We start from the raw sequence: 18,403 nt of genomic DNA on the forward strand, positions 1-18,403 counted from the left end.
TATTTACAAAAAGTTATGCATGGGAGCGGACAGGTCTTCTTTAAAAGAAGCACTAGGTTGGGGCTGGGGACAGCAGTGTAAATAAATGTTTTGTGAAGCTTTAATCATCAGAAGTAGTGGAAATATGTAGCTTTGTCCTGCCAAATTCTGCTACTAGGCCATCAATATCTGATTGGTGGGGTCCTGCCCCCCCCCCCCTTCCCCATCAGCTGTTAAAGAGGCTAGATCGCTCCTCTTTGTAGGCCACTAACATCGTATTCATTAGTCATGTGACCTATGTGTAGGGAGTTGTGCTTGGTAAGCTGTGAGAAGGCCACAGTACTCACTGGAGGGCAGTGGCCTTATCAAATAGCTGACTGGCAGGGTGCCGACAGTCAGACCCCAATGATAAGATATTGATGACCTATCCTGAGGATAGGCTATCAATATTGTACTCCTGGAAACCCCCTTTAAGTGCACTGGAGGTGGGACTTGACTGTGATGTTCTCTGTGCACTGAGATGCACTGCAGCATCCAATCAGGAGTCTACTACAGCTGTCCACCCAGAGCAGAGGGCAGGGGCTGTGAGCACTTCAAGGTGAGGCTCCACCTCCACTGCACTTGATGGAGCAAAATCGGATAGAATAAAACTTTATATTTACACTACTCCTGATGAGAAAACCTCTACAAAAGGGATGTTTATACTGCTTTTCTTAGCTCCAATCTAGTGCTGTCAGCAGTTTAGCATGGTAAGAACAGCTGACAGGCTCCCTGTAAATGCTGTCCCGATGGTACTATCTTATGGGGCATTCACACGACCCTATCTATTTTGCAGCCTGCAAATCGTGGATCCCCAAAATACGGGTATGGCCCATGTGCATCCCGCACTTTTCGCAGGCTCCATTGTAAAACAGACAAGAATAGGACATGTTCCTTCTATCATTTTTTTGTGGCCGTGGAACAACCATGCGGACAGCACACGGTGTGCTGTCTGCATTTTTTGCAGCCCCACTGAAATGAATGGGTCCACATCTGAACCGCAAAAAATGTGGATCGGATGCGGACCAAAAATATGGTTGTGTGAATGGGGCCTTAGGCCTCTTGCACACAGCTGTTGGCCGGCTGTTCCGTGCATTGGGGAGCGCAATTTGCGGTCCCCAATGCACTGGCACTATCCGTGCGGATGCCGCGACAGATCCAGACCCATTCAACTTGAATGGGTCTGTGATCCATCCGCACCGCAAAAAAATAATACAAGTTATCTTTTGTTGCGGTGCGGAGGCCCGGACAGAAACACCACGTAAGCACTCCATAGTTCTTCTGTGGGGTTCCGTGCATCCGTTCCGCACCGCACTTTGCGGTGAGCACACGGTCGGTGCCCGCAATACAAGCCACGGCAGTGTGCATGAGGAGCTTTTTCTGCCAATCCCTACTCTAAGAAAATGAAGGTTTACAAACCTAATTTATGAATTCATATTTATATAATATTACCAAGCTATGTTCTCATTTTTATAATTTTACGTCTAGGGATTGACTAGGGGATTAACCAGCTACATAAGAGAGTAGGAATACAAGAACCTATTCAGGTTTGACCTCACCATGACTACTGTAGAACATCTAGGATCATCCCTGTACAGCAGTCCTCAGCTCCGTTGCCAGGGTCTAGTGACGTACTCTATTGGCTGTAACTAGATTTGCCAGTTTCTGAACTGACATCATTAACTGCAGGAAGATTAGAGCCCAGCAACACATAAATTAATGATTAGCTGATGCCACTGCTTATACAGATGATATGTCTGCGGAGGAAGCCGGCAGTGCATTAAAGGACTATTCTGTTAATACAGCCTTCTCATGTTACTGTATATTTGTATGTTGGGCCTCACAGGAGTCCACTCCTTGTGCCCAGTGAGGACTTTCACAGGAACCTGCACTGGGCACCAATACCTGCTGTAAATGCAACGTAAAGGATCATTTTTATGGTGGCACAACGTATAAAGATTAACAATATGAGATAGTACAATCCATAGGAATGGGGTTTTCCAACCTCCATTCACATACAGTCATGTGAAAAAATTAGGACACCCTTTGAAAGCATGTGGTTTTTTGTAACATTTTTAATAAATGGTTATTTCATCTCCGTTTCAACAATACAGAGAGATTAAAGTAATCCGACTAAACAAAGAAAACTGAAGAAAAGTCTTTTCAAGATCTTCTGTAAATGTCATTCTACAAAAATGCCTATTCTAACTGAGGAAAAAGATAGGACACCCTTGCCCCTAATAGCGAGTGTTACCTCCTTTGGCTGAAATAACTGCAGTGAGACGGTTCTTGTAGCCATCTACCAGTCTTCGACATCGGTCTGAGGAAATTTTACCCCACTCCTCAATGCAGAACTTTTTCAGCTGTGAGATGTTTGAGGGGTTTCTTGCACGTACAGCCCTTTTCAAGTCACCCCACAGCATCTCAATGGGATTCAAATCTGGACTTTGACTTGGCCATTCCAGGACTCTCCATTTCTTCTTTTTCAGCCAATCTTTGGTTGATTTACTAGTATGTTTTGGGTCATTGTCATGTTGCATGGTCCAGTTCCGCTTCAGCTTTAATTTTCTAACTGATGGTCTCACATGTTCTTCAAGCACCTTCTGATACACAGTAGAATTCATCGTGGATTCTATGATGGTGAGCTGACCAGGTCCTGCAGCAGCAAAGCAGCCCCAAACCATGACACTTCCACCTCCATGCTTCACAGTTGGTATGAGGTTCTTTTCTTGGAATGCTGTGTTTGGTTTACGCCAAACATGTCCTCTGCTGTTGTGTCCAAATAATTCAATTTTGGACTCATCTGTCCAAAGAACATTATTCCAGAAGTCCTGGTCTTTGTCAACTTTATCGCTGGCAAATGTCAGTCTGGCCTCGATGTTTCTCTTGGAAAGCAAAGGTTTCCTCCTTGCACACCTCCCATGCAAGTTAAACTTGTACAGTCTCTTTCTGATTGTAGAGGCATGTACTTCTACATCAACAGTAGCCAGAGCCTGCTGTAGTTCTCGAGATGACACTTTAGGGTTTTTGGATACCTCTTTTAGCATCTTGCGGTCTGCTCTTGGGGTGAACTTGCTGGGGCGACCAGTCCTGGGCATGTTGGCAGTTGTTTTGAAAGCCCTCCACTTGTAGACTATCTTCCGGACAGTGGAATGGCTGATTTCAAAATCTTTTGAGATCTTTTTAAATCCCTTCCCAGACTCATAGGCTGCTACAATCTTTTTTCTGAAGTCCTCTGACAGCTCTTTTGCTCTCACCATGGTGCTCACTCTCACTTCAACAGTCAGGAGCACACCAAACTAAATGTCTGAGGTTTAAATAGGGCAAGCCTCATTCAACATGCAGAGTAACGATCTACTAATTATGTGCACCTGGTGTGATATACCTGTGTGAGATCTGAGCCAATTTAAGAGGGAATACATGTGAGGGTGTCCTATCTTTTTCCTCAGTTAGAATAAGCATTTTTGTAGAATGACATTTACAGAAGATCTTGAAAAGACTTTTCTTCAGTTTTCTTTGTTTAGTTGGATTACTTTAATCTCTCTGTATTGTTGAAACGGAGATGAAATAACCATTTATTAAAAATGTTACAAAAAACCACATGCTTTCAAAGGGTGTCCTAATTTTTTCACATGACTGTAGTAGACATTTCTGCGGCAGATTTTAAAGGGAACCTGTCACCAGTTTTATGGTGTCCTAACTAAGGGCAACATAAATAAGTGACTGATTCTCTTAGCAAAATGCTGGGTCACTTTCTTTAATTGACCCAGTCAATCTGCCAACATCTTGTATTGAAAAGCTCCAGCTGATATTGACGAGTCATGAATATTCATGAGCTCCTGACTCTCCCCGCCCACCTGCTGCTGATTGACAGTTATTTTCCATATGAATCAGCAGCAGGTGGGCAGGGGAGTGGCTATAGCTCTGAATTAAATATACGCTGGATGACACGCTCAATGACATCACGCCGGACTCAAATCAGCTCATTAGCATGCGGCATCTTTGTGTGTATATTATGAGGTAACCATCTGTCACGCCAGTAAGTGAATACATCTAAGGCACTTTTTAGTAGTTAATGATTGTATATAATTAGTTAGATTATAATCAAATATCCACATGACAGGTTCCCTTTAAGAATTGTCTACAGAGTCCTTGAAGACAGAGATGAAATTCAGTTGGCAGCGGGCAGTGGATGACAAGTTTAGGGGCTACAACAGGTGATCTTTGGACAGAATTTATACAGGGAAAAGAGAAGAACCGGTAAATGAAGTATATTAGTAAATTGTAACTATGCACTGACACAGTCTAACTGAGGGGGGAAAAAGTTTAGTTAGTCTTTAAGCATAAATTAGCTTTTCTAGCATTCACAGACTCAATACAACTCAGCAAGACAGGACTTGTAAATCTAGAGTGCTAACAGCACCCTCTGCTGGCAGAAACAACGAATAACCATCCCAATGTATTAGGAATAGTGTTGTGCGAACTTGTGTTTTAAGTTCGGCGTCTAAAGTTCGGGATATCGAAGAATCTCGTTAAGGATTCTAAATTCCGTTATGGTCTGTGGTAGCCGAATCCATAATGGGATTCTTTGATAACCCGAACTTTAGATGCCGAACTTAAAACACGAGTTCGCTCAACACTAATTAGGAATGAATATCTGTGGACCGTGTGAGCCAGAGCTGCTAGATAGGAAAGATCATAGGTACCTTCACCTGCACCACACTTAGACTAGGGCTATAGGACGACATGTGTTGTGCGACAATAAATTACGCAACAAAAAAGGTACAACTACACTGCGCACATTTAGTTAAGATTTTTTGTAAAGATATTCAATGATGTCGCACTACCACATGCTGCGATGGCGACAGTCACACAGAAATCCAACTTGGATGGGTTTGTTGCAACTGTCGTGTTAGTCGCAGGATGTCGCAGTGCGACACCATTGATTATCATTACAAAAAATGTTGTGTGACGTTTCTGAGACAAAAAGTCGTGCAACACATGTCGCCATGTAGTCCTAGCCTAAATGTCGCCTACTTAATTGTACAGGGGCTCTTTATGTAGGTGAAACAGGACAGAAGCTAAGAACCAGAATCAAGGAGTCAGGATGGGTCTACCTATGTCAAAACATTTTTGCAGCCCTGACCGTATCATCTGAAATATTTAAAATAAAAAAGGTATTTTTAAATCCCAGAGAGACAGGGGAGTCTGAATACAAATTAGGGTACATTCACAACTGCGGCAGTGAATCCGGCAGAGAGCAGCCTGCTGGATTTCGCCGAATCTGGCATTGCTGGATTTTACAGTTCACCGCCAGATCCTCATTGACTATAATGGGGGTCTGGTGGTGATCTTACTGCAATGGTTTTTGTCCGGCCGACAGCTGGCATTTGTGGCGGATCAGGCATGCCGGACATGTGAACGTAGCCTTGAAGGGGTTTTGCCACTTCAGCAAATAGCATTTAGTATGCAGAGAAGGTTTCCACGGTCACGAACACCCTGCAGTCCAGCAGCGGTGGCTGTGCGTGTAGACTATAGAAAAGAGTACCAGCTTACGTGAACTCCCACGGTCCCGGCCACCAGAGAGACCGGCATTGTTTCTTAGTGTGTTTCTTAGTTTTTCTTTCAAGCACGACCCCCACTGCTGGATTGCAGGGTGGTCTGTAACCAAGGAAACAAGCAGTGTATAATGTGATGGAAAAATGAATCCAGCCAGCAAAGGAAGCAATATGGACAATCACAATATATTAGTAAGTGGCTTATATTAACTTTCTTGATATGAACCTGAGGACAAGAATAAAGAAAAAACATTCACACTTCTTATCTATGTAACTGTTCCCCCATATTGAAAATCCTCTTTACATGACTTGTCTCCCGTACCACACTGTCTCTGTGACTCATCAGATATTGTTATACCATGTCTGATGAAGAGACCAATGTAGTGTTGAAACAAGCTTGCCATTTATCTCTGTTTTAATTAGCCATTGACCCCTTTACGACCAGTTTTCATTTGTTCCTCTTCGCCTACCAAAACCCAATTGCAACAGTTTTAGTTTTTTTTAAGGAAGGGGGGTTGTGTTCACAATGTTCACTGTTTGCTAAAAATGACAAATTGACCTTGTTCTGCTGGTCAGTATCAATATCAAATTTATATTGTTTTTCTTATGTTTTACTACTTAGGCCTCATGCACACGACCGTTGTTCTGGTCCGCATCCGAGCCGCAGTTTTTGCGGGCCAGGTGCTGACCCATTCACTTTTGGCCCCGCAAAAAAAATAGAACATGTCCTATTCTTGTCTGTTTTGCGGACAAGAATAGGCATTTCTACAATGGGCCGCCTGTCCCGTTCCGCAAAATGCAGAAGGCACACGGGCGGCCTCTGTGTTTTGCGGACCGCAAAAACTGCCTTAAAGGGAACCTGTCACCTGGATTTTGGGTATAGAACTGAGGACATGGGCTGCTAGATGGCCGCTAGCACATCCGCAATACCCAGTCCCCATAGCTCTGTGTGCTTTTATTGTGTCAAAAAAACTATTTTATATACCGGTATATGTAAATGAGGCAAGTAAGAAGTCCAAGGAGCTGTTACTAACGTTTCCGGAGCCCAGACTCTGAATCTCCTCCTTGCTCTCTGACGTCACAAAGCTAGAGCGCCATAATCTCGCAATGCGCGAGCTAGCGCATGCGCAGTGTCGGCATAGTGTTCCTTCACTGTGCTAGCATCAGGGAATGAACTGCGCATTCGCTATCGCGCGATTACGGCGCTCTAGCTTTGTGACGTCGGGGAGCAAGGAGGAGATTCGGAGGATGCGGGGCGGTGCTGGGCTCCTTCACAGTGGGCCTGGCTGGGCTCAGATTCAGAGAACGCTGGACTCATCTCTGAAGCATGGAGGAGATAGGACTCATCTAAGGTTAATTTACATATACAGTACAGACCAAAAGTTTGGACACACCTTCTCATTCATGAGTTTTCTTTATTTTAATGACTATGAAGGCATCAAAACTATGAATTAACACATGTGGAATTATATACATAACAAACAAGTGTGAAACAACTGAAAATATGTCATATTCTAGGTTCTTCAAAGTAGCCACCTTTTGCTTTGATTACTGCTTTGCACACTCTTGGCATTCTCTTGATGAGCTTCAAGAGGTAGTCCCCTGAAATGGTCTTCCAACAGTCTTGAAGGAGTTCCCAGAGATGCTTAGCACTTATTGGCCCTTTTGCCTTCACTCTGCGGTCCAGCTCACCCCAAACCATCTCGATTGGGTTCAGGTCCGGTGACTGTGGAGGCCAGGTCATCTGGCACAGCACCCCATCACTCTCCTTCATGGTCAAATAGCCCTTACTTTCAAAGGTATCCCAATTTTTCGGCTGACTGACTGACCTTTATTTCTTAAAGGGTTTCTATCACTTCGTTTCACCTATTTAGCTTTTAGACACTAGCGATCCGCTAGTGTCTGCTTTATCTAACCATCCTAATATAAGAGTTTATTGTCCTGCCGTTTAGCTAAAAAAATAACTTATATAGATATGCAAATGAGCCTCTAGGTGCTATGGGGGCGTCATTAGCACCTAGAGGCTCCGTCTACCTTAACAAACTGCCGCCGCCCAGCGCGTCCCTCCAGCCCGCCCATCTCCAGCTGAAGCGATCCTCTCCGTGCGCGTCTCTGTTCTGCGCATGCGCAGTGAATGTCTGATCGCTTCCCTGCTCAGACATCTCCACTGCGCCTGCGCCGATGACGTCATAGTGCTCCGAGGAACAGGCGCAGTGGAGATGTCTGAGCAGGGAAGCGATCAGACATTCACTGCGCATGCGCCGAATACGAGGAGCATCGCATTCCGGAGGAGATGGGCGGGCTGGAGGGACACGCTGGGCGGCGGCAGTTTGTTAAGGTAGACGGAGCCTCTAGGTGCTAATAACGCCCCCATAGCACCTAGAGGCTCATTTGCATATCTATATAAGTTATTTTTTTAGCTAAACGGCAGGACAATAAGCTCTTATATTAGGATGGTTAGATAAAGCAGACACTAGCGGATCGCTAGTGTCTGAAAGCTAAATAGGTGAAACGAAGTGATAGAAACCCTTTAAAGTAATGATGGCCACTCGTTTTTCTTTTCTTAGCTGCTTTTTTCGTGCCATAATACAAATTCTAACAGTCTATTCAGTAGGACTATCATCTTTGTATCCACCTGACTTCTCCTCAACGCCACTGATGGTCCCAACCCCATTTATAAGGCAAGAAATCCCACTTATTAAACCTGACAGGGCACACCTGTGAAGGGAAAACCATTTCAGGGGACTACCTCTTGAAGCTCATCAAGAGAATGCCAAGAGTGTGCAAAGCAGTAATCAAAGCAAAAGGTGGCTACTTTGAAGAACCTAGAATATGACATATTTTCAGTTGTTTCACACTTGTTTGTTATGTATATAATTCCACATGTGTTAATTCATAGTTTTGATGCCATCAGTGTAAATCTACAATTTTCATAGTCATGAAAATAAAGAAAACTCTTTGAATGAAAAGGTGTGTCCAATCTTTTGGTCTGTACTGTATATAAAATCGTTTTTTTCACACAATAAAAGCACACAGAGCTATGGGGACTGGGTATTGCGGATGTGCTAGCGGCAATCTAGCAACCCATGTCCTCAGCTCTATACACAAAATCCAGGTGACAGGTTTTCTTTAAAAAAAACCTGTTGAACCTGTTTTTGCATTGCAATATTCTGGCACCCATGACTTTTTAGATTTCTGTCTACAAAGCTGTGTGATTTATTTTTTTTGTGCTTGTTTTTTTTGTGGTCAGCTTTTATTGGTACAATTTTGGAGTACATATGACCTTTTCAACAAGGTGACGAAAAAAGGAGATTCAGTTTTTTTTTCCATTGCGCCATTCACTGCGCAGGATACTTTGGACATTTTTGGATGCTGTCATACCAATTATGTTCTATATGATTTATTATTACATATAAAATTGGTAAAGGGGTTATTTGAATATTTAGTACTTTTTTTCTTTTCTTCAATGTACCAATTTACAAGCTGATGCCATTTTCTCAGATTACTTTGATGAAGAATTTCTAAAACTAGGTCAGCTTCTCTACGTATTTTGATGACCACTTGAAAGCAGTGCTTCAGAATAATTCCAAATCATTTTCTTCAATTTAATAAAAGAATAGAAACACAGGGGGAGATTTCGCAAGTAAATGTTTAGAGAAGGCTCACCTATTAATCAAATGATGGAATGGGTGCACCTACAGAGAAGAATTGACCCAATCTTCAAGGAAATGTTTAAAAAGTAGACAAGTAGTAGGGCACACCTGCATTCAGCTGCACATGGAGAGTTTTGTGAAGACAATAGATTTATTCAAACTAAATTGCATACTATGTTACATAAAATACTTATTAAAACATATATAATCGCATGCTAAATAGTACTTATAAAATTAATAAATTAATTTTTTAAAAATTATAGAGGGAATAGTCCTAGTGGATCCTTATATTTGATCGACACTTCCTATGGATCTGTGTAAATGTTTAACGTTGTTCGTCCGGCGAATTCACTGACCCAACTGATATCGCAGTCGGCAATGTTAAGGTTAAGGAAGATAGTCAGATGGAATCCTCAGTATAGTCACTTATATTTACTTGATTAAATCATTTTATATATTAGATATAGTACCTCAGATATCTCTGCCTGCATGTACACTGACTCGGCACTGATTTACTTGTTGAGTTTTGCCGGTTATGCTGCGTCTATCGTGGCGTCCCACGTGTAGTGCGGTTGCTGCAGGCAGTAATCTGGCTTCCAGGAGATTTGTCTGTGGGTTTGGGGATCTTCGGTAGTCGCTTGTAGGTGTGCCGTATTAGTGATTTCCTGATATTATTCCTGCGCAGATGATTAATTAAGTGCAAGGTCAGGTTTCACTAAGGTTGTAAGTTTTCGGCTTTTCCTTTTCAAATTTCGTTACCGATCCCTCTCCCTGTATTTTGTTTGAAGCGCTTCAATATTCCGGTCCTGTACTTTGTTTCATGGGACTGTTGATTACCATACGCGTTTCGGAGTTAACTAAGACTCCTTCCTCAGTGGCTATTTTTTCCCATGAAAATGGTCGATTTATATACACCTGTCCAGGTGTAGTTCAGGTTGATTTGATTGTGCTATACTGAAGATATGACATGGATTTCTTGGGATCTTACAGTGTTATATAGGAACATATTGTCTTATCTCAATGGTTACTAAATATCCCACAGGGCCAATTTAGACGTATCAAAAGGAACTGTATCCACACTGAGACCCAACCCGGAAGCCGAGAGGCAAGAAGAAACACGTGAAGCAGAGCAGGTGAGCCTCCTCAAGCAGGACACACGTAGCACTCACTAGGACGCCGAATCCACACAGCACATCATGCGGCCCCATAGAAATGAATAAGTCCGCAATGCTGTGTGGATTCGGCGTCCTAGTGAGTGCTACGTGTGTCCTGCTTTTTATTTTATGTAAAAATTTACTGGAAAATGTTAATGATGTCACAGTTTGTATCTACTGCTGTACCTTTGAAGGCCACTAGGTGTCACATGAAGATCAGCTGAAAGAAGCATTGTATGATTTCAAGTATTCCATTTCCCAAGTGAACAGTCTCTTTAGGGATAAGCAATTTGCATAAAACTTTGTGGTAATACTGTACAGAGCGGGAGCACCGTACAGTTTAGAATGTATTGGCTCAGATGAGCCGAAGTTATTACTTTGCGAAGTTCAGAAATTAATTTCTACTGTTAAAAACCTTTTACCGAACTTGGTTTCGGTTCCAAGTGGTACCTCACTCATCCCTAGTTCTCTTTTAAGGTCAGTTTCACACCAGCGTATTCAGTCTGGGAATTTCGCTCCATGTGGAAGCCATATTTTCCCAGACTCAACAATGTTCCTCTGAAATGAATTTACAACATCACAATAATTTATAATGCTGTGAATTCCCATCTCACTGCGGATCTACTGAACTTTACTCACACAATGCCGCGACTATAGTTCAGAAAACCGCGGTGAGATGAGAATTCACAGGATCATAAATGATTATGATGCTGCGAGTTCACTTCAGAGGAGCAGCGTTCAGTCTGCGAAATACAGCATCCACATGGAGCATGCTTCTTGGACTGAATATGCTCGTGTGAACCAAGGTTAAGGCCTCATGCACACAACCATGTGCTGCGGGCTGCAATTTGCATTGGGCACTGGCGGACACGGACCCATTCACTTGAATGGTGTCCGCGATACACATGCGATGGTCTGCACCTCAAAAAAGTAGTGCATGCACTTTTTTTTTGTGGTGCGGAGGCACGGACCGAAAACCCACGGAAGCACTCCGCCATGCTTCCGTGGGCTTCCGATCCGTGCCTCCTTTCCGCACCGCACTGTATCTCCCAGATTGCAGACCCTTGCTGTTTGCAGGCCACAATACAGGCATGGACCGGCTATGGTCGTGTGCATGAGGCCTAAGGCTGGGACTTTTAAGGTCCATTCACATGTCCGCAATTCTGTTCTGCATTTTGCGGAACGGAATTGCAGACTTATTCATTTCTATGGGGCCGCATGATGTGCTGCCCGGATTTGCGGACAAGATTAGGCATTTTCTATTAAGTGCCGGCGATGTGCGGTCCGCAAAATGCGGAACGCACATTGCCGGTGTCCGTGTTTTGCGGATCCGCAAAACACAAACGGATGTGTGAATGGACCCTAATAGCGATTATCATGCAACTTGCCACTACATAGCAAATGTTTAGTTGTACGGTGTATATGTTAAAGATGGATGTGCATGCTACTGTTGTGCTACAAAAATTCTGCGTGACACCCCATCCTAAATTTAGGGCTGAACCCCAACTTTTCTTGTGTAACAGAAGTATCTATAGGAATGTGAACTTAATGCGAGTGCACAAATAGGTTAGTTCAAGGTTGTAGTTGACTACAGATTTTATCACTGGGAAAAAAAAAGTTGAACACGAAGATTGCATAAGTAATTTTATTGGACACATTAAAAGAGTTCTCCAAGCTATAGATATTGATGACCTATCCCCCAGATAGGTTGTCAATATCAGGTCTGTGGGGGTCCGACACACAGCACCCACACTGATCAGCTGTTTACTCTAAACAGCGCTTGAGGCCTCATGCACACGACTGTGCTGTTTTTTGCGGTCCGCAAACCACGGATCCGCAAAAGACAGAAACCGCCCGTGTGCCTTCCGCAATTTGCGGAACGGAACGGGCGGCCCATTGTAGAAATGCCTATTCTTGTCCGCAAAACGGACAAGAATAGGACATGCTATATATTTTTTTGGCGGGACCATGGAACGGGGCGACGGATGCGGACAGCACATGGAGTGCTGTCCGCATCTTTTGCGGCCCCATTGAAGAGAATGGGTCCGCACCCGAGCCACAAAAAATGTGGCTCGGATGCGGACCACAAAAACTGTCGTGTGCATGAGGCCTAAAGGAGTGCAGTGCAGTGTAAAGGAGCCTTTGGGGTGTATTCACATTGAATGTATCATTTCCATGCGCTCTGAATACACTGAGTTCTATATGTGTTTTACTAAGGACCATGGGTCATGCACTACTTTGGTCTGTTTACAGACAGAACACGTCCACTCTATTCAATGGGTCTCTGAAGACCACGGACTGCAAATGGAAGCCATGACTGTTCTGTCAGTTTTTCACTGATCCACTGAATTGAAAATTGATTCATTTGCTAAAAATGCTGTTATTTACAGATGAAAAAAACTGTTCACCAAGGTGAAAAAAATACTGACACACGTCCAATAATCAGACCTTTGCAGATGTAAAATGGTCAAAGTTTTTGTGTGCCCAAAAAACAAACATGGACGTGTGGATAAGGCCTCATTCACAGGACCGCAAGATATGGATGCCTTCTATGTGCATTCGATGGAATAATATGCTCATGCGCCTCAGAGCTGCGATCTGACTAGCACTCTCTCAGTGCTACCTTCTTTGCACGAGGACCTCTTTCTCTATTCCCAGAAAAGCTTCATTCACCGAATAATCCTCGCTGATGGTGACCTCTTTGTAGTCTTTGTTTAGACAGGCGTAATGCACCTGGCTTATGCGTCCCTATGTATTATGCAAGGACGCAGTTTACTAGAAGGATAATCGTGTTATTCTAAGGCTCTGTTCACATTTGTGTTGGATGTTCTATTAATAAGACTGCCAGATTTGACAGGAAAAATTGAGTTGGATGCAAAGTTATTCTTTCTGTCAAAATGTAAACCTTAAAGGTACCCCATGAACTTCAAGATAAGTTAATGGGGTCTAACGGGCGCAGGATCTTGCACTGCGTTGTGGCTTCCCGCATAAAGGGGTCTCCTCTTATCCTGCATTGATGACCTATCAGATTGGCGGCGGCCGGCTGCTGCCCCCCCCCCCCCCAACGATCAGCTGTATGCAGAGAACTCAGCGCTCCATCCAATTCACTTCAATGCTGTCCTATTGAAGTGAATGGGACAGAGGATCTAGAACTACAGCTGCTCACCTCTGCTCACCTCTGCAATGTCGATGTTGAGTACGAGCACTGCGGTCTCTTCATAGAGCCAGCAATTGGGCCCCAACAGTCTGCTATTAATGACCTATCATCAATGTAGGATAAGCAGAGAACCCCTTTAATAGAAGCCATAGCACAGATGTGGCCAGAGCCTTATAACGTGAGCAACGGCGTACAATGAAAAATCATTCCATTTAGTCACAAACTTCGGGCCCTAAAGTGGACATGATCCAGGCTGAGAGTGTCAGATCTCCCACATCAAAAATTCTCATTGTAAAAAATGAATGAGCAGGGAACTTACCAGCCTCATATGGGAAAGGAGTGTGATTATTTGTATTACGGAGCTCCGACATCTACAGGTCATGCGAATATGAGCAATGTGCACTCATTGTTCAACCTACATCCAATGTTTACATGGTATATGCCTCTCTCAGACTGTACAGAAACATTACATTATTAAAAATCCCAGGTCTTCAAATTTCTTTCCATGACGTATATGTTATTTCCCTGCACGGCCTCCCCCGCACCCCCCTAGCGTCACCCACAATGCTAGAGAGGTTCACCCCCTGCTAATGGCTGCTCCCCCCATCGCCTGATGTCTTGATGCGAGCGGCGGCCATGCAGGGATCAGGAGCGACGCAGGTGCCGGGGCAAGAATAATCTATATGAGGGGCCGGGCATTGGGGGGGTCATTATAGGGGTTGGTTTAAGGGGTTAAAGCAGATTCTTTATGTCACTTTTTTTTTTACAGGTGAAAACAACATTTCTTTTTCCAAAATTCAGTGCTAGATTACTTATGGTAAGTCAGATCTCTGTACCTAATTCAAAAAATATACAATTCTGGCTACCTCCCGCCACTTTATTGAGGAGTCTGTCAGCGGGTATGTATGTCACACTGACAGGAACTGAGGTCTCCCCTCAGCTTCTGTATGCCCCTCTCAGTGGTAACAGTCCAGCCGCTCTCCTGTAGCTGTGCTGTCTCTAACCCTGGTCTCAGTCTTATCTCTCTAGAAGCTGCTCTCCTCAAGACTCGGGGATCTCCACAATCTTTTCAGACAGCCCTACTCCCTGTCATCACCAAGCTCGGCCCCCTCCTTTCTAGCCCTCTCTGCAATGTCTGACACAGGCTGTCTGAGCATGCTCAGTACACTCCGTCACATATAGTAATATATTCATTCTACATAGAGAGACATATAGGTTATATAAATAATAGGACAGCCTGCAGTATATACCACAGACATGTTTACCCCTCTTACACTCAGTATATTCAAACGGCTCCCCCTAGTGGTGAATACATGCTGCCTGGAATTTCACCATATAACTGTATAGCTGTGGCAAGAAGCAGGGGCTTCTATGGATTTTTTGCATGACAACTCCAAATAAAACATTGTAGCTTTTATATACATGGTATCCAATATGTCTGAACTCTGAAATGCTGCTCAAAAAGGCTCAAACCTGTATTTGCACTGGTCCAACAAGGGAGATGGGAGAATCCGCTTAGAAGTCAAACCATGCAATTTCCATGCCACCAGAAACGGTGCTGTTTACATGACCATGAGACTGGCTAATAAACTGTGTGATCAAAGGTGAAGAACTTCCATCTCCTTCATGTTGACAAGTGCCAAAACATTATTAAAGGACATAGTAAAGCATTAAAAAGGAGGTTTACAGAAGAGAGATCACAGGGGCAAGTTGCAGGGCTAGTCGCAGAGCAAAGCTATTGAAGTTTATTCTGCAGGTCTAGACAGGATCTGGGTAGCATACTTCAGCTACATCAAGGAACCAGGCAACTGGAAGTTCAATTCACAGCATCTTAAATAATCCAAGGGATGTGTCTATTCTTGAATTCTCATTACTCAGCAACTCCTCTATAAGAACTAAATTACCTCTATAAAACTATCTAAAGCATTTTCTTGACTTCTACTAATCCTTTCATTTTCCATTCTTATTCCACATGACTTACTCAACATTAAAGGGAACGTATCATTTTTTTAAGGAATTTTGATACTACACTCCCAGCACCAGGTTATTGCTCCCTTATACAGCTGTACAGACATGCTTTAGTATAAACTTGATACTATGCAATTGCAATACACAATTACTCCTGAGAAGGCTATTCATTTAAATAGTTAAGTCCTGCTCCTGTAATCAGGCCCATTGAAGTGTGATGTTCCAAAGATGGTCTGCTATCAGCAGAAGAACTCCCAAAATCTTGTGCAGTAATGTCAGGTGTACTAGCCGAGGCTTCATCTGCACACTGCATATGCGCTGGGGGCTTGTGCAGGTGGTAAGTGACAAAACTTCACCCCAGGCAGCTGTGCATGCTCGGGGAGCAGGAATCAACAACACATCTGCAAGATTTCAGGAGCATCTCTGCTGACATTAGACCATCCCGCCACAATGCACATAACTACAGCAAGGAAACCATGACTATTCACACTAACAGCCCACCCAGATGACCACTCTGGGGTAATCTACATATAAGTTTGCTTTTTACAATAGTGGGGTCATTTATTAAGACCAGCATTTTAGACGCCGGTCTTAATAACCCTCGATGAAGCTAAGTTACGTAGAGGCACCGGCCTTTACATAACCACAGCATATCCCCCGCCGGCCTAAATCTACGCCAGCTCCCTTGCTGTAATAGATTTAGATAAGGCGTAGAAAATGATAAATGAGACGGGCCAGCCCACCCCCTTTCCCCACCCATGCCACACCCCTTTCTTAAAGAAGTGGTGTGGGTGGAGAAGAAGTTGCAGATTCGGCTGCAAATCCCCTTTGCAACCGAATCTGTGACAGATATATATATACTGTATATCTATTAATAAAGGACCCCTATGAAGTCATGTCTGTAAGGCCTCATGCACATAGCTGTTGCCCGAACGTGCCTGTATTGCAGCCCGCAAACAGCAGGTCTGCAATATGCAGGCAATGGCCAAGTGTATACCGTATCACCCATACACTTCAATGGATCCACGAACCAGAAGGAGCGGTGAGGAACAGAGGCACGGAACCCCACGGGAGCACTACGGAGTGTTTCCGTGGGGTATCTCTCCGTGCCTCCTGACCGCCAAAAAAAAGAAAACCTTCTATTTTTTTTGTGGTGTGGATGGATCACCAATTTGAATGGGTCTGGATCTGTCTGCGACAACCGCACGTATGGTGCCCGTGCATTGGGGACCGCAATGCATGGAACAGCCGGCACAGATTAGTGTGCATGAGGCCTAAAGCTGTATAATCTAGGAATAATGTGTCGCTGGTTGTGTACAAAACCAAGTGACAGGTTCCATTTGAAAAAAAAAACTGATTGTCGTAGATGTCTATTGAATTTTTTCCAGTGCTATAATCCTATTTTCTACAAACATTGTCACTAGAGATGAGCGAATTTTATATTTTGAAATTCGTTCACATTTCGTTTGTTGGTAAAAAGTGAATTGCATTGTGGAGTCCTCTCCTGCATAACGGAAACAGGACGGACCCGTTTTGCAGCCCATAGACTTCTATTATGATGGAATGAAAAACGGAATGCCTCTAAAGGCATTCCGTCCTAGAATTGCGTTATGGTTCGTGGTAACGGAATCCATAACGCAATTCACCTTTTACCAACAAACGAAGTGTGAACGAATTTCATAAGCGGAAATTTGCTCATCTCTAATTGTCACCATAATCTCTATGGGCATCAGCAAACCCCACTGGCCATACACTATGTTCTTTAGGTAAAAGGGGATAAGTCATGCTGGATTTCTTATACTGAATCCTGTATTGTGCCTTGAACATTAGTCCACAGTTACTAAGCAGGTTATGTCAGGTTTTGGTGTAAATTGCAGCCACAAACACATTGTACAGTGTCTCTGCCCTAGAGACTAGTGCTGATAATTGCCAGAAGAATAAACTAAGTCAAAATGTATGTTTCCAGTAATAGCCTTTAAGAATGATTATAGACCAAACTGTTCTCCAGAAAAGAACTTTGCCCCAGGCTTTGATCTGGAGGAAGTGCCTTAACTATGCTTGACAACATGGACACCACTCATTGTCAGGGTAAATATCAGGCTGTCACTAAAGTTGGCCATAAACGTCCAAACGTGGACTGGCAAATGCACGTTTACCGTCACAGAGCAGGAAATACGCAACTGCAAGTCTACTCCAACATCTGTTTCGTTGTTTTTTTCAAAGGATTGTGGATCTTAAAATGCACATTAGATTATAGTTTGGTACCTAACTTTTATCTACTGTGTAAGGTCATATATGATGACACATTGCAGTAGATTTTAGAAATGTCAATGTAGTCATGTATAAAGTATAGATATGACACTAGTGCCTGACAACCATCCTCTGGTCATCATCTCATCTCAATACTGAAAGTGGAAAATTGGCTCCTGTGTATGCTGTCATCTCCCAAACATACAAACAGGACTCTATGGAAATGTCACTGTGGTTTATTGTTCATTTAGACAGAACAGCACAATATGGCGATAAAGGTTAATATGGAATGACTATTATGAGACAGTTTTCCTTCATAGTTATGTGAGAAATGTTATGAAGCCTGTCTATAAAACTAAATACTAGCCTTGGTGACTCAACAAAACCATCCAAGTCATTTCTCAATATGTTACAAGAAGAAAATAGCGGTCATGTATGATATACTAATGAGATGAGCATCATGCAGTGTATTAATTGCTCAGTTATGCTCTAGATTTCTTGTGAAGTAGACAGGTTATACGATACATATCAATAAATGGTCCAAAGCATGTACCCTAAATGTATGTTTGATTAGAATTTTCACAATTCACCATTGAGATCCATGGCATATTAGATGCATTGGATCAGAATATATCTGTATGATTC

The 18,403-nt window shown here is 43.2% G+C and overlaps 1 protein-coding gene across 2 annotated transcripts in view; it reads right to left on the reverse strand.

Annotated features, from left to right (window-relative positions):
* Nucleotides 1-18,403, reverse strand: part of RASSF3 (Ras association domain family member 3) — a 155,893-nt gene that overhangs the window by 91,149 nt on the left and 46,341 nt on the right. The window lies entirely within an intron of this gene.

The sequence above is a fragment of the Bufo bufo genome, chromosome 1, assembly GCF_905171765.1.
Source record: "Bufo bufo chromosome 1, aBufBuf1.1, whole genome shotgun sequence".
In the NCBI taxonomy this organism is placed as follows: Eukaryota; Metazoa; Chordata; class Amphibia; order Anura; family Bufonidae; genus Bufo; species Bufo bufo.